Genomic DNA, 17,385 nt, shown 5'->3' on the forward strand with positions numbered 1-17,385 from the left:
CGCAGTCCAAGCCGTCTTTTTCCCATTTTGGGGCCACCAGACAAGATACTCCTTGTCCAATTCAGGATCATACTCCCCCTCAATTAAATTAAACCGGCCAACTTCGATTGTATCATTGGTAAATTCATAGAGCCCGTACATTTTTGTGTTCAAAAGTAGCTCTAAGTAGTGGCAACAAAGTGATTACAATCCGGAGATTGCAGTTGGCACTGCGGTCTGTATCCTAGCAACGCTAGAGAAGCGGGAAGCGCGAGGCGAAAGTTGGGCACGCGCACGTCACCACTCACCAGCTACCCTCAGCGGCAGAATAATCCGTGCTTGGAAAAAGTCTTTAGTTTTGATTCTCATTCACAAAAAGAGAGAAAACCTGAGAATGTAGAAAATATATTTGTCAGATGTAGGTATAGATATTCCCAGGACTACAAAACGGTACCGGAGGACCTGTATGGAGGCACAACTTGTGACAGGTAAGGACGCGGGTTTTCTCTTCATATTGGACAAACGGGATGAACTGCCAATATAAGACGTATTTCATTTGGTGGTTTTTGTCTCACATTACTGTATTCAACGAATTATAGCAGAGTATACTACAACATTTTGAAACATTTTTTAGATGTACATGTATAGATTCACTTCGTGTATACTGCTATTATTCCTATTTTGATAGCAGTAGGGCAATATGTAAATTATGTTATAAAACATATAAAATCAATATTGACTCTAAAAAAGCTGAGATATATAAACCAACCCTAGCTTTTTGCTGAGATGCCAAATTAAAATGCTCACAATCAATGTGTGTATAAATGTCTGTGTAACAGCTGTGTGATTTTATCAATTTACAGACTCTGACTCATCCAGTGATGAAGCTTCAAATGAAGATCGAATGGTGGGTGAGAGTATATGTATTACAGTGACGATGAGGTTGTGTGAGATTCATTAAAATCATATTATCAGGAGTTATTGTGTAGCCTTTTGCTTTTTGCTTTAACTCAGGCTGATCACCATTCTGGCGGGACATCAGATGACAGAGGGGAGGATCCACATCATGAAATGGTAGTTTTTTGCATTGACTGATCCACAGACTTAAGAAATTGGACTCACTGGTGGACTTAACTATGACTCTGCTACTTGGTCACTGATTTTTTTTTAATGCATTGCCACAAGGTCATCGTTCGTCCGTCATGTACTGTCTTTGTATCCTGCTTGAATGCTCTTTTTATGATGCCTGTCTCAGGAATAGCCCCTCTTTTTTTATTGAATTAATTTGATTTAAACTTTTCTGTCTCTCAGAGTGACGATGAAGTAGAGATGGCTGCAGACGACGAAGGAACAGATCAACAACATGAAATGGTACAACATAAACATGCAGGATTGTTTTACTTATTATGCAAAAAAATGTATTCTGTTAAAATCCATGACTACATTACATGCTACATTACAGGTAGCAGTAAGAGACAACAGTTTTCTATGATGATAAGAATACAGATTTATCCGACACAAAAGAAGTTGGGTTACAAATATTTAACAAAATGTATCAGGAGTTATTTTATAACTTATAGTTAACATTATTTTCACTGTATGCACATACGACTTTCACCCACACTGCTACCTTCCCATTTAAATATATTATGTTGCTGCATGCGAACACCTGCATTCCCTATGGGCATCAATAAAGATCCATCTTATCTTATAGCCTTTTGCTGTCTCTCAGTCTGGAGGGTCATCAGAGGACGGAGGGGAAGATCCAAACCATGAAATGGTATAATTTGTGCAGGTCCACTTTGTTCCAGAAAGACAAACTGGTGTTTGGCTCATGACACAATTCCATCAGATTAATGATAAAAACCTAGAGGACATTATACAACTTCTGAAATCCTCCTCCTGCTGCCTTGATATTATTCCAACAGGATTTTTCAAAGATGTTTTGCCTTGCATGGCCTCAGATCTACTTCATATAGTAAACAAATCTCTTCACTCAGGTATTTTTCCACAGGCCCTGAAAACTGCAGTCATTAAACCGCTCTTAAAAAAGAATAATCTAGATGCTTCAGTAATGAACAATTACAGGCCCATATCAAACCTCCCATTTCTAGGTAAAATCATTGAAAAAGTTGTTTTTCAACAGTTGAGTAATTTCTTGCATTTAAATAACTGTTTCGATGTGTTCCAGTCAGGCTTTCTTCCAAACCACAGCACTGAGACTGCTCTTGTAAAGGTCTTTAATGACATCCACTTAAACACAGACAGTGGCAGAACTTCAGTGTTAGTATTATTAGATCTCAGTGCTGCGTTTGACACTGTTGACCACAGCATATTACTAGACCGACTGGAAAACTGGGTGGGACTTTCGGAAACAGTTCTAAATTGGTTTGAATCCTACTTAAAGGACAGAAACAACTTTGTTTCTATAGGTAAATACACATCTGAGTTGACAAATATGACATGTGGGGTACCTCAAGGCTCCATCTTGGGGCCTCTTCTCTTTAACATCTACATGCTACCACTGGCTCAGATAATGAAAAACAACCAAATAAGTTACCATAGCTATGCAGATGACACACACATTTACATAACAATTTCACCAGGAGACTATGCTCCAATTCAAACACTGAGTAAGTGCATTGAACAAATCAATGACTGGATGTGTCAGAACTTTCTCCAATTAAACAAAGATAAAACTGAGGTAATGGTTTTTGGAGCCAAGTCAGAACGTATAAAAGTTAGCGCTGAGCTTCAGTCTGCAATGTTCAAAACAACAGATCTATAAAGCCAGAAATGTAGGTGTAGTCATGGACTCTGACCTGAGTTTCAACAGTCACATTAAAACAGTTACTAAATCAGCCTACTATCACCTAAAGAATATATCTAGGATTAAAAGACTAATGTCACAGCAGGATTTGGAAAACACTTGTCCATGCTTTTATCTTCAGTAGACTCGACTACTGTAATGGTGTCTTCACAGGTCTCACTAAAAAATCTATTAGGAAGCTGCAGCTGATTCAGAACGCCACTGCTCGAGTCCTCACTAACACTAAGAAAGTGGATCACATCACTCCTGTTCTGAAGTCTTTACACTGGCTTCCTGTGTGTCAAAGAATAGATTTCAAAATACTGCTGCTGGTTTATAAAGCACTGAATGGTTTAGGCCCAAAATACATTTCTGACCTCCTGCTAAATTATTAACCATCCAGATCTCTCAGGTCTTCAGGGACTGGTCAGCTTTCTGTCCCCAGAGTCAGAACTAAATATGGTAAAGCAGCGTTCAGTTATTATGCTCCAAATATCTGGAACAAACTCCCAGAAACCTGCAGGTCCGCTGCAACTCTGACTACTTTTAAATCCAGGCTGAAGACTTTTCTTTTTGTCGCTGCTTTTAATTGAACTATTCATATCTTAGACTGCACTGTAACTTTTATCCATGTATTTTTTCTTTTAATGTTTATTTTATTAGCTTTTCTTTTTAATGACTGATTTTAAATGCCATTTTCTTAATGTCTTTCATTTTTTGTAAAGCACTTTGAATTGCCTTGTGTTGAAAAGTGCTATATAAATAAACTTGCCTTGCCTTGCCTTGCCTATGACTTCTGCTGCTCTTCTATTACAGAATTCTGACCGAGGCACAAACACTTCAGATGAAAGTGCAGGTGAAGATGTAATGGTGTGTAAGATTGTTTTCATTATTATATTGGCAAAAATGTATCTCCTCTGCTTAGCAAACAGTTTATTTCTGGTGGTAACAATATAGTGCTTATTTAGGACACAATGGATTATAGCTGTATACGTTTATTTAGGACAGAGCCGGTCATGTTAACAGCATGACACTAAATCAGAGCCCAATGTTTATGATTACATCATCAAGATCACACTGGAACTATAAACGTTGTTGATTAACATAAAGAAGGTGATTGGCTGAATCAGGAGTTCAACTTTTTAATTGTTTTTCTCAACAAGATAAAGACAAAATGTGGCACTGGCTGTTAACGCAACTGAGAAATATCCTTGAATATAAGCGTTGTGTATAAAAACATTTTAGTCCCGACCAGAGACTACAGTATGAATTTCAAAACAAATAATTCAGTAATAGAAACATCAATCTGCTTTGGTATGGTAGCAAACTCTACAAACAACTGATATGACTTGTAGAAAAAGTAGGTGGTTGAAAATAGTCATTCCCGCCTTCCTTCACACTTAATCTATTGTCTTTTGGTGGAGCTCTGTGGAGAGAAAGAATAGAGAATGTTACCAAAGTATATCAAGAGCAGGCCATGTACAGTATATGTGCAGCTGACCTCGGAGAAGTACCAGATTCAATTGATAGCTGAACGAAAATATGCTTTATAGTTTCGATAAAATAGTACACTTTTTCATAACTTGAAATATGAAGTTCGGCAATACGCTTCCTGATGCCCATCCCAAACTTTTCCTTATCTAAATTATGTGAGTATCTGAAAATCTTAACACCTTTGCGACTGGATCAAATGGGATGGGAAGTAAAAAAAAAAAACCTACACACAAAACATGTGTCCACACACAAGTTATCCAATTAATTGTAAATGAGAAGATTTATTTGGGCGTACCTGTAAATGCCGAGCACCGCGTGGTCTCTCTCAAAGGGCTCCAGTGCGAGCTGCTCCAGTGCGAGCTGCTCCAGTGCGAGCTGCTCCAGTGCGAGCTGCTCCAGTGCGAGCTGCTCCAGTGCGAGCTGCTCCAGTGCGAGCTGCTCCAGTGCGAGCTGCTCCAGTGGCTTCATGTTCTCCCCACTTATCTTCTTCACCTCTGAGGCAAGCACTGCCTCTGGAGCCGCTGTCAAGTCTATACAGTTAATCTATAGAAATAAAATGGTACATGCATTGTATCAACACTGGAAGTGAATACAGACACGAGGCTCAGGAAGTCAACACTGACAGTATTACACCAACCTTCAATTGTGATGGCGCCCCTGTGTTCAATTCATCAAAAACTTCAATTAGGCCCATCTTGTGTACTATCAATAAATTACCATTTCTGGATAGATGTAAAAAAATGCTATTGTATACATTATGGTTTGGCAAAGGGAAACCAAAGGTTCAAAGTTACTTCACCCCATTCATCCATGAATTTCAAAAACTGAAGGACACAGGATTCTGTTGGAAAGATGATAATGGGTTAGAACATCACACCAGAGTAACAGCTAAAATATGTATTTGTGATGCAGTAGCAAGGGCAATGGTGCAGAACTTAAAACAGTTCAATGGAGAATTTGGATGTTGTTTTTGCTACCACAAAGGGGCGGTGGTACCAAAAGGCAGAGGTTTTACTAGAGTCTATCCTGTACAGATAGTTGGATGTGAACTGAGACAAATGGCTGAAACTGTACAACTTGCCAAGTTATTGATGGAAAACGGTGATGACAAAGCTCAAAGGGGTGTTAAAGGACCAAGTCCACTGATCCTGTTGCCATTATCAAAAAGGCGTTGAGAAGGTCTCTTCCTCCTCCTCGGTCATCAAATACTCCTCGTCCTCTTCCCCTAAATTGTCCACGTCCTCCTCTGTCCCCACAAGGGCTGAACCCTGAAAAGCAAACACATAATGGGGGGCATTAGAAGGTTATGGGGACTACAACACAATAGGACTGCAACAACTGTGATTGGTCAAGTTGGGCTGCTTGAGTTCTCTCCTACTTGATGCATTTGTATGAGCAATTGTTATAATACAACAGAATATAATAGTAATATGCTTTAGTAGCTAACAATAGTGTATACAATCAAAACATAATACACTAGTTAGCATATAGGTGACGGTGACGTATCTGGTTGTGTTCAGCTCCTGGGGCTGAGCACGTGTGATTTACTTGGGTGAAATCACACGTGGGTGCTGCGCCGCGAGCTGCTACTGAAAGCAATTTATCCGTTTCAACCCTAACCGCACGTAACGTTTCTATATAGTCACTCACAGCTATCCTAGTTAACGGTGAAAGCTTCCATACACGTTGTTGTTTTTTGCTTAAATATTGGAAAAAAATATCATTTTATTTTGGTATTGACATGTGTTAACCTTTGTATTAGGAGCATGTATTTGAACCTACCTTTAATGGTGAGAAGAAGATCTATGCTGGTTCTTCAGTTACAATGGCAACACTGGTTTAGCGTGTTCTATTGCAGCCGACGGTCCTCTGTGGCTCTTCCTCTGCGTGGACCCATGGATGTATAAGCGTGGACCGCAGCACGTGTAAAGTCTCCTCACTGATTCACTTCTTTCCGTGAGGCTTCACCACAGAGCACAGGGGACACCAGCGCCACCACCGGGTCTGGGTGACTTATAAAGCCAGTATAAAAGCGCATTCTTTCAATAAATGCTGAGGGAAATACAAGCAGCTTTTTACTTTCTATGTATTGTCGACAGAACCTTGTAAGAATGTGAAGGATAAAGCCAGAGCTGCTTAAACAAATCCTGGTGTTGCTGCCGTTTTTGTTAAACCGGCAAATAAGTCAGTGGCTGTTCAGTGCTGACTATAGTCACTGGTATAGCACTTTCTGTGGGGATATCTAAATCTATCCAGAATGTAGTGAAACCCTTTATAAAGTCTATAGAATTATTCACAAGATAAGCAAATTTGACATAAGCAAACGTCAGAAGGTGGTTGAATTATAGTTTTAAAAAAAAGTAACAATATAAAGTTATAGTCTTTTACAGAAAAATAACATGTTCAAATAAATTCCCAAAAATCATTACGTTTTAATAAGTTAATTACTAAGATGTAGTAAGAATAATATATACTATGGAAGATTGCAAGGTTTATGATGTTCAGTTTAAACCAGTACTTAAAAATGCCTATGATTCTGTCTCCAGGTGCAGATGGAGTTAATTGAAGAAAGAAATGAGGGGGATGGATTTATTTTAGTCTGATTTGTTTATATTGTGAGCTCTGCACTTTGGATCTGAGGTCTCTACAAGAAGCATAATTTAGCAGCATATCACTGAAACATAACTAAAATGTTGGGGGAAATTGAATGACTTAACGAAGGATATATTGGGTTTTAGTCCAGAGCACATAATATTTAACTCAGATTCTTTACACATTCAAAATAAATCCTGTTCTAAGGAAACCACTTGGGTCCATTCCAAATCTATGATGATAAATAAACCTGGAAATGGGTCTATTATCAATTAAAGACTAAGATTGCCATCACTGATGACAACAGATTTCTGCTGTTTCCTGAAGTAAACTGGGGGAACAGAAGTATTTATATTAAACAATAAATAAAGTGACAGGTTCATCCTGAAACCTCCTTCTTTAATTTGATTGTTTCTTACATGTCCACATGAAATGCAAATGGATGTTGTAGACACAGGATCCACTGTTGGTTCATGTTTCAACTTTATGGTATATTTATTTATGTGTGATGTGATTAAAGCATATTGTAAACTCAGTGAAGTTTGAAGCTACAGAAATGATCAGACATGTAGTATTTTCAATTTGTAAAACAGAAACTTCACATACAGGATAAATTACCTGGGAAAATGCTCTTCTGCACCTGTTCTAAATACAGGACTGGATATGATCACAACTAACTTTCTGTATCTCTGCAACTTCTGTATTATAGAATGAAGATAGAGCTAACTCAGTTCCATCTGGTGACGACCAGTGCTTGAATTGGAATGAAAAAGGTGCCAGTACTCTAAAATCAGCAACTTTTTCAAGTCAATTTTATATATACAGCCCACAAACAAGAATTTGACTACTATAATGCTGGTGGGTTTGTCTCTTTACTAATGTATATTTTAGAAAGGTTCACTGTACTTAACATTTTTTATGATAGGCAGCGGATATGGCTAAAGCTCAGTAAGGTCAATATTAACTGAAAATATAGCAATCAAAGTCTAGATCTTCTGCTGAAGACACATGAAGCAGAGACCTTTCAGGTGAGAGCCCCTCTGGTGGTGTGCAACATTAATGACAAGGAAACAAAGCTCTGGTCAGAAGCATTTTTTATAAAAAGCTTTAACAAAATTAAGTATTTCTGTACATTTTGAATGCAATCTAACTTTCCAACTCAGAAAACGAAAAACGAAAAAGTGCCAAAAGTCTTCTCACATGGCTGAGCTGCTTTGCAATATACTTCACCACTGAAGAATACAAATATGTATAAAGTAAACTATGATGCAATCTAACTTTCCAACTCAGAAAAATGATAAAGAGCATGAACAAAGAACATGTAAAAACAAATGCAACATTTGCACAATCTAAAATGAGAAACTGTAACTGCAAGTAACAAAGTCTGAGCCATGGTAAAGAGTTACATTGAACACCAAGCTGATCAGATAACTCCCTGGTTGGTCTGAAGTCCTTCTATCTCCAGGATCTGTACAAATCGGCACATTATGCCAAAAGTCTTCTCACTGGGTGAGCTGCTTTGCAATATACTTCACATTGTTAGAAAAGGCTCCAGAAGGCCTTGGGGACATCAGTATCAGGGGCTGGAGCTGGACAGGCTCTTTCATCAGCACTTCTCCTTCCCTTTGCCAGCCAGGACCTCACATACTGTTCCGGATTGAACTGTCCTAGTGATGGTCCATTACATTTAATGAAAACCAGGCTGGACAGTCGGCTGACAGAGAGAGCATTCCTTTTTGCAGTAAGGATATCGTTCATGCAGCTGAATGCCCGCTCACACTCACTAGTGGAGACAGCGATGGTTCGGACTGCTTTCAGTAGAGGCTCCATGGCAGCAGGTGTACGGGATGCCCTGGTTTCCTTGTATTCGCGAAAGCCCTGAACAGTCTCTCTTCTGTCCACTTTCAGCACTTCGCACAAACGTAGCACCTCTACGTCCCCATACTGTACGTCTAACTCCTCTTCAGGCCAACTTCCAGGATGGATAACTTTCATGTCCTGGATTAGCTGATTGTCCCGGGCCTCCCGGCCATGTAATGGGATTTCTCTTGTGCTGACATGAGAGGAGGTTGTGGAAGTCATTCTGTGTCTCAGATTCTCTACCATACTGCGGAAAAACTGACCTGCATGAATCTGTACAAGCCTGCCATTCTCACGCAGGGCAACACCCTTGAAGGACTTCTCAGCTAGAGCTGTATGAACTGTAGTCATGTGTGGGCCAGGCATGGTGACCATGGATTCAAAAACTCGTATTTCTCGAGTTAAGAGCCTATCTGCTGTAGGCAGTGTCATCTCTCTTTTTTGGAGTTGCCGAGAGAGGTCGCTGAGCTCTGTGAGCGCATCGTACATCAGTCCCAGATTGCTGACAAACGTTGCAGATGTGAGCACATCATCCAGGCCCTTGTACTTTGCTCTGTCTCTGGAATCCCTGCTCGTGTCGTTTGCAGCATTTGTGAAGTGATCATGAAGCACTCGGTAGTTTTCCCAGACTGCTCTGACGCTCCTTTCACTTGAAGCCACCCAGCGGATGGACAAAACACGCCCTATCACCAGGAGACGCTGTCCGACTGCTTGCGCACACTGCGCTAACTGCCTCTGATTTTTGGGGGAGGCATGGAACAAGGAATAGAGTTTGTCAAAAAAGATCTGGAAATGATTGAGCCCTGAGACCTCCTTGACCACATCCCCAACTGCCAGCTCTAGACGATGATTGGAGCAGTGCCACACAAACAGGCTTGGGAATTTACTACACAACTGGGTAGCAACGCCTGTTCTCTTCCCTAGCATGACTGAAGCCCCATCACATGCAAAAGAAACGAAACACTGACCTAAAAAGTCCTCGTTAAAATCTCTTCCAAGACACTCCATTAACGCCTTTGTGATGTCATCAGCCGTTGTTCCATCCAACTCGATCAGCTCCCAAAAAAACGTTTCGGGCTCAGCATCAGCTAATGCTGAGCGTAGACACACAACAAGCACCGTTTTACCACTAATAGTGGTAGATTCATCGACCAAAACACAGAGTTTTCTTTGGTTTTCTGTAATGTCTTTTGCCGTTTTTTTCTTCAGCTCATGAGCTATGTGGTCGATGATTTCGCCACAGGTTTTATTGGAGTGCAAAACCCTGCCCACGTTCAGCCCATTCAGTTTCTGTACATTCAAATCAATTGGCATGTCTGTGAATGGCCGGCTATGTTTGCCAATTTTATATGCCGTTCGAAAAACTCTGATAGTGGTGTCTAATTCAGATTTATGCATAGACTGCACTTGATGTTGAATAGTTTCACGTGAAGCAGATGTAAGGATGTCAGCAGCTTTTACATGGGCTTGTGATTCTTTATGTTCTTTGATTTTTTTTCTCAGGCTAGCTTGTTGTTTGCTCTTGTCAACACCGAAATGAGACACTGCACACTCACCCCATTCAGTTGACAGTTTCAGTCCTTGTCCAGTGTGTATTCCCAAAGATTTGACATCTCTGCATATCCGACATCCTAGCTTCTTATCTTTAAGAAGGAGCCATGCATTGGTCTTGCAAAAAATATTGCACCTGGTCCGTTGTCCAGCAGTCAGGTGCATCGCTTTGCCCGGTGTTGGTGGTGGCAGTTGAGCCAGCAGCAGCTAACGTTAGAGGCTCTGGAGGAGGCGGCGGAGCTAGTGCTAATGCTAATGCACTAGAACTTGGAGCAGGAGGATCAACCAAAGAAAGCTCCCCATCAGACACAATTTCCAACACAGGCACAGCATTCTCTGTATTTGAAGTTTCTTCCGGCGACAACCGCTGTCTTTTTGCACTTTTATTAATCCACGCTAACATTTTAGAAATGCTAATTTGTGACGTGACTTGCTTTCCTTCTCTCGGGGGCGTGCCTGCTCTGTTCTATCACTCTACATAGCCACCCACTGGGTGGGAGTTGCACTGCATAAACACAACACACGTGCATCTAGGTATGTAAATTGTAAAGCATTAAAACATGGTTTTACTAACAGTTTTCAGTATGTTGTTACTTCGGCGTTATTATTATTATTATTATTTTGAAACGTGTATTACTATTAAATCACGGTCAAATAGGTTAATTTTGACATAGTCGTTTCCACCACAGTATTTACATGGAGAAGATAAGCCCCGCCCCCTCTCCAGCACGTTCTGTTTGAATGACAGGAGTAAACAGCTGACAGCCGCTGTGAAACTCCAGTGGTTAGAGCGATGAGAATGTCCTTTCGGCACCTCATGACGCATCTACTGAGTACCGGGCGGCTGTATATATATATATGGATGTATAATAAGAACGGCGGGAGAGTGTTGAGTACTGGCACGGTGCATGAGTACCGGAGTACCGCCAGCATGCCGGTACTGAGCAAGAAGTGCCGGTACTCCATGGGTCAGAACCAGAAGTGCCGGTACTGCGTACCGGTGAGTACCGGCCCAATTCCAGCACTGGTGACGACACTCCCGAAGATCCAATGGTGAGATCATTTAGCTAAATGTGTTTATTTTGCTTAAATAAAAAAATTGCGTTTTTCATGCATTTTAAGCACATTCTTGCAAACTCCTCCTAAGGAAATGATCGGAAAAAAATTCCAATCCAGGACAACTTCAGCGCATATCCAATATCATGCTACATTGAGAAGGAATAGTCCTTCGCTCAAATGGGGAGCTCGTAGGCTAACGGAGAATGTACCATTTTTGACCAATTATATGTCAGATAAGCTACTGAGACCTGCCTGTCTGCCTGGCACATCAACTCTCACTCTCTCTCACACACACACACACACACACACACACACACACACACACACACACACACACACACACACACACACACACACACACACACACACACACACACACACACACACACACACACACACACACACACACACACACACACACACAACACACACACACACACGTGTTACATTTGTCATTAGTTTTACCAAAATAACTTGATTTAATTGTATTTAAAATAATATTTCCAAAGAAATAAATCCTTCGAATCTGCCTGTTCAGTTTCTGTTGGAATGTGAAGGGTTAAATGCCGTCTCGAGTTATGTGAAGCTTGTTGGTCCCTCTGTACATTCACAGAGGGCCAGCTATAGTAACTCAACGAGAGAGTAATGTCAAATGACAGTACAATTGACCAATCATATCTTCCCTCTAAATGGGCGGGCTTTATTTTCGCGGACTTTATGACAAGTTCCGCCCGCTGTGAGGTCTATGCAAGTGGTGCAGTGACGCGCCCTAAAACCCGGAAGTAAGCTTCACTCGGATTCCCTCGACAGAAAACAATGAGATTTCTCCATAGGGTTTTGGAAAATAGCTCGAAATAAGGTCTGTGGAAAACAAACCTGTTAGATAAATGCACGTTTTGTTCAGCCGGATAATATCCACATGTCTACCCTACTTTTAATCGAATCATAAATCTATTCGATAGATTTATGATCGATAGATTTATGATTAGCATAAGTTCGTTCATGATGGCTCACTTCAGTGATAGTGATGACATCGTTGCGAAATTATTAACCGAGTCATTTTCAAGATTGAGTTACAATGATAAACTGGAGTGGCAAAGGATCAGCTGAATGACCCGCAAGTGCTTCATCCAAAAGGACAGGAGGATGGACTTTGTGTTTAAGTGATTTGATCATCAAAGGTAGGCCTAAGTCATTTTCAATGTGGGCCGCCGTGCCGACTTAATTCATTTGTAATTGTTACTTGGCTGTGGATGCCCTGTCATGATAGGTGTTTATATAAATCATGTTGTTTTGTGTGCTGTCATTGATGCGTTTTGCACACCAGGGCTGCTTCTCAGGTCGACTATTTTCATTTCCTCGCTCCTCGGTCCTCGGTCTCACCGGAAGTTGATTTGCCTGCGCCATCTTGAGTACCGTCCCATGGCTCTTATTTCTGCCGGAGGACCGAGGATCGAGGAGCGAGGAGCGATCATGGAGGAGCGATAACCGAGGAACCACCAGACCATCCTCCGATGAAATCCTCAGATACTCACCCCGCCCCCTTACTGTGTATCGCTCACTGATTGGACGAGGCAGTGCATGCACTGATCTGATGCTTCTTGACATGAGAGCAATACCCCAGCGGAGTGAAGAAAATACATGAACCTCACGGGACTCACTCCTCAGTTTATACTGTGTTTTGTTTCAATTCATGTATCATTTAGTTACAAATATGTGATATATCTGAACAACAAAGTGGTCAAACATTTTTTTATTCATTTATTGGAAACATTTTCATGATCGCTTTTTTCGTTTATACATTTTAAGAATGGCGTTTATCTTTTTTGAGAATGACTTCTTATTTTATTTCATGTATTTGGATCTACAACAGATGATACTAATGTTTATGTCAGTAAATGTGTAAGAGGCGGGGGTGTTTGTGGAAATAACGGGTACAGAGCTGGCTGCTGCCAGACGAACAGCTGTGCAGCGTCATCACAAACGGACGTCGCTTCACGTGACGCTCCGGAGGAAAGGACGTCCCATTGCTCTTAAAACTCATTTCCCTGCTTCTCGTGGTTTCCTTGCGTCCCTCCATGCTTCCCTGGTGGGAGGGACTAAACGCAGGGAAACGACGCAAGTGAGGGAAGCAAGGATTTCATTTAATCGACCTGAGAAGCAGCCCGGGCCGCTGTTTTGATATTCCGCTGAAGTCTACGCTGTGACGTAATATCTCTTCTTTTTTTTCCGAGGGAAGGGGGGTCAGAGGGCCTAGGTATACAATTCACGGCTCGCCACTGATTACAACAGACACCTATACACTCCCTAACCCTACTGTTTATTTGTAGATATCTCCTAAAGCCTACAAATAAAGTGTGAAATGTAGGCCTGTTACATTTATTATTAAGCGATATATATTATACACACTGTTCTGCTTTCTGCACTGACCTCAGCAGCTGTTCTCACTGTAAACATCGTCACAATGAAAGCAGTTGTATTGAAAAAAAAAATAGCCTAACATCCAGGGGACATGTGATTAGTGAGTAAACAAACGGTAAAGGGCAGAAAGTCTGATGCACATTTGATAATCTCAAATAACTTATATAATCACAACGGGAACAGTTTGCAGAGCTGTGCTTCGTTGACAGAAGTCCAGCCATGCGTCACACCTCTTTTAAACATCACTGTTGGCTGAAATCGTCTCAGGAGAATACTTCAGTGTACCCTCGGTTATAGCTCCTCTTGAGACACTCCTCTCTCCTCTAAATCAGTGTATCCTCGGTTACGGCTCCTCCAGACAGCCTCCTCGATAATCGATCCTCGACGAGCCTTTAGAGAAATTTGTTTTCCTTCGAGACGGCGCGCCGATATCCGTTTCCGGGTCACTGCCGGAGGACCTGGGAGTCTGGGGCTGCTTCTGATTGATTGATTGATTGAAAAGTTTATTAACAGCTTGTATATTGGGTACAGTACAGTACAGCTCAAAACATACAATTGTTAAGGGGATGCAGACCAGAGAAAGACTTTCGTCTTGTTTACATCAGGGTCCCCCATTTCCAATTCATCATGTCATTTAAGACATATAAGACATATTTGACATACAGATGGCTTATTTACAATTTAAATACAGGTGGTATTTTACATACAGATTGCTTGTTTACAATTTTCATTTTAGATTTCGTTCTAATACATCCTAACCGGACATTTAAGACATACCAAGTCTACAGATATACAGTTAGTAACAGAGTCTAAAATGCGAGTATATACATAGATGGGGGGGGGGGGGAAGCTGTCCATTGAACGACAGGTTGAGATTTGTACCATTACCGGGGCCAGTTTTGCAATGCTCTCCCCCGAAGGTGCTCTTTAAGAGAGGTTTTGAAGGTAAGTATAGTTTTACTTTCCTTTACAGTTGTGGGAAGAGCGTTCCACCTTGATGTGGCATAATTGCGAAACGTGTATTCCCCCTTTTTTGTGCCAAATCTGGGTTTCACATGATTTGTGGAGCTCCCTCTGGTGTTATGATCATGGTATTCCTTGACCTTTGGGAAGAATTTTGACATGTACATGGGTACCATAGAGGTGTAGTGGATCTTGTAGACCAGGCCCATTGCAAGTAGCTGTACTCTGTCGTCTACTCTAAGCCATCCTAGGTTGTCAAAGTGGGCAGAGGTGAGGTGGGTTCTAGATGAAAGGTCAAGCAGTAGTCTGACAAGTTTATTTTGCGATGTTTGAAGTTTTATTTTTAGCGCCTTGGAGGTGCTATGGTACCATGACGTGCAAGCATAGTCATAGTACCCTTGAATGAGTGCTCCTGCCAGAGTTTTCAGGGTGTTTTTGTTTACCAGAGAGGAGATCCGGTATAGGAATCTAGTTCTTTGATTGACTTTTTTTATTACATTGGATGCCATTTTGTCACAGGAGAGGTTTGCCTCAAGAATAGATCCTAGGTATGTAATTTCCTTCTTACTTGTGACAATAATGTCGCCCACTGCAACTGAGAAGTCGTCGGATTTGCTGAGATTATGTTTCGAACCGAAGAGAATGGACTCTGTTTTACCCAGGTGTAATGATAATTTATTATCGGCGAGCCAGGTGCAGATTCTGCTGAGGGTTTTTTCAACCTGCAACCTGTTCCTGTCAGAGACCAGCAGGGCTGAGTCGTCCGCGAACAGGAACAAGTTGCAGTCACATGCTGATGACATGTCATTTACATAAATTAGGAACAGTAACGGACCTAATATGCTTCCTTGTGGAACACCACAGCTCACTGGGAGGGGGGGGGACAGAGTACCGTTTACCTCCACCATCTGTTCTCTCCCCTCCAGGTAGGATTGCATCCAGCTCACCGATAGTTTATCAAAACCAATTGCTTTTAGCTTGTCAATCAGAATGGGGTGATTGACAGTGTCGAAAGCCTTTTGTAGGTCCAGCATCACCATGCCGCAGTACTTGCCCTCGTCCACCTCTTGTTTGATGTGGTCGCTCAAATAAAGAAGGCATGTGTTAGTGGAGTGGGATGTTCTAAAGCCAGATTGAAATTCATAGATTAGTTTCTTTTCCGCGAGGTACTTTTCGACCTGTTCATATACTATTTTTTCCATGACTTTCGAGATGGAGGTAAGTATAGAGACAGGGCGGTAGTTGCCTGGATCCAATTTGCTGCCCTTTTTGTGCAGGGGGGTTACTCTTGTAATTTTGAAGTCTTTGGGTACTTTTCCCTGTTTTATGGAGAGGTTAATTATGTGAGCTATGACTGGTGAGATGGCGGTTGCTGTGACTCTGAGGAATTTGGAGGGGATATTGTTGTGGCCAGTGGCCTTGTTAGGTTGGAGGGCGCTCAGTTTAATGAGTACTTCTGCTGTTGTTACCCTTGCTAGACTGAAATCATCTTTGCGTACCCCTAGGTTTTTGTAGTAGGTCATGATGTGATCTACTCCAAAAAGCCCTGAGTGGGAGGGTAATTTATTTACAAGAGTTGTGGCTATGTTTGTGAAAAAAATGTTCAAGTACTTGGCCACATCCAGTTTGTCTGTGATGAGCCTGTTATCTGTCTTTATGTTTAAGTTAGAAAATCTCGTTTTGAGTTTTTTACTGCAGCCAAGCTGGTTATTGAGTAATTTCCAAAGTTCACGGGGTTTATTTTTGTTTTCCTCAGTTTTGATATTGATGAAATTCTTTTTGGCAGTTTTGATCATGGAGCTTACGTCATTTCTTAGTCTGTTTCTTTCAATTTTGAGTTCAGTCACGTGGGCCTGGAGTTCACTGCTCGTGCTTTTGGAAAGCATTGACTGACTTTTATGAAACTCAGGTCGATTAAATGAAATCCTTGCTTCCATCACTTGCTTCGTTTCCCTGCGTTTAGTCCCTCCCACCAGGGAAGCATGGAGGGACGCAAGGAAACCACGAGAAGCAGGGAAATGAGTTTTAAGAGCAATGGGACGTCCTTTCCTCCGGAGCGTCACGTGAAGCGACGTCCGTTTGTGATGACGCTGCACAGCTGATCGTCTGACAGCAGCTCTGTCCCCGTTATTTCCACACACACCCCCGCCTCTGTTAGTACACATTTACTGACACAAACATTTGTATCATCTGTTGTAGATCCCAATAAATAAAATAAAATAAGAACTCATTCTCAAAAAAGATAAACGCCATTCTTAAAATGTATAAACGAACAATAGTTTGATTAATATTGATTAGAGTGCACAAAAGAAATAAAATAATTGAGAGAAGAAAAAGAGATATGTTATCTATCAAAACCCAGTTAGATTAACATTCATTGGATTGCACACTTTGTTTGTTTGTTTGTTTGTTTGTTTGTTTGGATAGCACATTAACATTTTAATAGCACTTAATGACTGACTGAATGGAAATGACAATAAATGAAAATGTAAAACGAAAAAAGCGATCATGAAAATGTTTCCAACTAATGAATAAAATGATTTTTGACCACTTTGTTGTTCAGATATATCACATATGTGTAACTAAATGAAACAGGAATTGAAACAAAACACGGTATAAACTGAGGAGTGACTCCCGTGAGGTTCATGTATTTTCTT

General features: G+C 41.1%; 1 protein-coding gene and 1 long non-coding RNA gene across 2 annotated transcripts in view; both read left to right on the top strand.

The window, feature by feature from the left end:
* Window positions 1-802: 802 nt before the first annotated feature.
* LOC117537449 lies at window positions 803-1,375 on the top strand. Its single transcript, XR_004567720.1, has 3 exons — window positions 803-886; window positions 994-1,053; window positions 1,291-1,375. It is a non-coding gene; the product is annotated as an uncharacterized LOC117537449 (long non-coding RNA).
* Window positions 1,376-11,318: 9,943 nt separating this feature from the next.
* ddc (dopa decarboxylase) overlaps window positions 11,319-17,385 on the top strand; it is a 50,130-nt gene continuing 44,063 nt past the window's right edge. The window contains exon 1 of the mRNA XM_034202646.1: window positions 11,319-11,338. The gene's annotated coding sequence lies outside the window, so the exon portion shown is untranslated. The remainder of the gene's footprint in view (window positions 11,339-17,385) is intronic.

Source organism: Gymnodraco acuticeps, unplaced genomic scaffold, assembly GCF_902827175.1.
Source record: "Gymnodraco acuticeps unplaced genomic scaffold, fGymAcu1.1, whole genome shotgun sequence".
Classification (NCBI taxonomy): Eukaryota; Metazoa; Chordata; class Actinopteri; order Perciformes; family Bathydraconidae; genus Gymnodraco; species Gymnodraco acuticeps.